A 1,327-nucleotide genomic window follows, 5' to 3' on the forward strand; every position below is an offset into this window, starting at 1 on the left:
GAAGAGTAGGAAGTAGGGGTCGGTGGCTCTCTCCTTGCTTCACAGGAGAAATTGAAGCCCAAGAAGGCAGGCGCCTCTTCTAATGCAGGGAGAGGAGACAGAGGTGGGAAGAGTAGAGAGGATTTGAAGTTCACCCTGAGGGTCTTTTGGTTCAAGGTACTAGAAAGAGGCAGGACAGGGACACATATCTGGCCAGCAGAAGATTGTGGAGCCAGAGGTGACACAGATCACCTTTTCCTTTTCTGGATTCCAGTCTAGGGAGAAGGAGGGGTGGGACAGGATGGGCTGAATTCCAGTCTAGGAATAGTATGCGTATACTGAGTAGTATGAGTATGAGCCCCCTCCTGTCCCCAGCTGGGCCTCTTCCTTGCAGTGGGGTGCTCTTGGCCCCTTGCCTGCCTGGACGCAAACACACCATGGCCCAACAGCCCAGATGTTCCTGGGCAGGCTTACATTAAAGTCCGTTGCCCTTTGTCCCCATAGGTACACTTGTGCCTGTCAGAAGGCGAGGCTCATTTTGGGTTTGTACAATAAAGGTCACTGAAGCCCAGGACCCAGACTGCCCTCCACAGAGCCAGGTTCTGTTCAGGCCCCAGGGCTGCATAAGGTGTTCTTTGTGCTGGGGATGCCTCAGGGCCGGGTGTTGGAGGCAGGCCCCCAGCCCGGAGCTAGTCCCTGACCACCGATGCCAAGCGGTTGGCTGTGGGTCAGGGGTTGAGGGAACCCTCAAAGCCTGCGTTACTGACCAGACCCTCACTCTCAGCCCTGAAGCACCCCCCTCCCGGCATTACTCAAACTTGCTAAAAGGGGCTTTCATTAACCACGCCAGTCTGAAAACTCAGGCGGCTCTCCCCGCCCTTCCAGCCCTGGGGGCTTCAGGAGGGTCTGGGCTGCCTGCCAGCCCCGGCTGTCCCCAGACTTGGGGGTGGGGTGGGGAGGCGGTGCCGTTACCCTCTGCTTCCTGCTAGGTTTCCAGCCCGGAGTTTCCTCCGGCCCCAGCCTCCCCGGCTCCCTCCCCGGCTCTCCCTTAACCCTTTCCACCGGGGGAAGGAGTGGCACAGGTCCTCTTCTCCGCTTCTCCGGGGAGGGCTGGGAGGGGCGCGGTGGGAGGAGCTGGGAGAAAGTCCCCGAAACCGAGCCCCCTCTCCCCCACCGGAACGCCCCTCCTTCCCCTTCCTCTTCCTTCCACTCAGGAAAGGGGAACGTGGAAGGAAATTAACTTTGACCTCTGATTCTGGCTTCGGGCCTAAAACTTAGGTGGAAGGCCGAGGTTTCCAGGACCCTCTCGCTCCCTCCCCCCCTCCCCCGCCCCGTCGTCCCCTCCTTT

The 1,327-nt window shown here is 59.5% G+C and overlaps 1 protein-coding gene across 1 annotated transcript in view; it reads left to right on the forward strand.

Annotated features, from left to right (window-relative positions):
* The first annotated feature begins 1,050 nt into the window (after nt 1-1,050).
* NYNRIN (NYN domain and retroviral integrase containing) overlaps nt 1,051-1,327 on the forward strand; it is a 23,179-nt gene continuing 22,902 nt past the window's right edge. Inside the window, exon 1 of the mRNA XM_077770481.1 lies at nt 1,051-1,061. The gene's annotated coding sequence lies outside the window, so the exon portion shown is untranslated. The remainder of the gene's footprint in view (nt 1,062-1,327) is intronic.

This window comes from Crocuta crocuta, unplaced genomic scaffold (genome assembly GCF_008692635.1).
Source record: "Crocuta crocuta isolate KB4526 unplaced genomic scaffold, BGI_CrCroc_1.0 scaffold175, whole genome shotgun sequence".
NCBI lineage: Eukaryota > Metazoa > Chordata > Mammalia > Carnivora > Hyaenidae > Crocuta > Crocuta crocuta.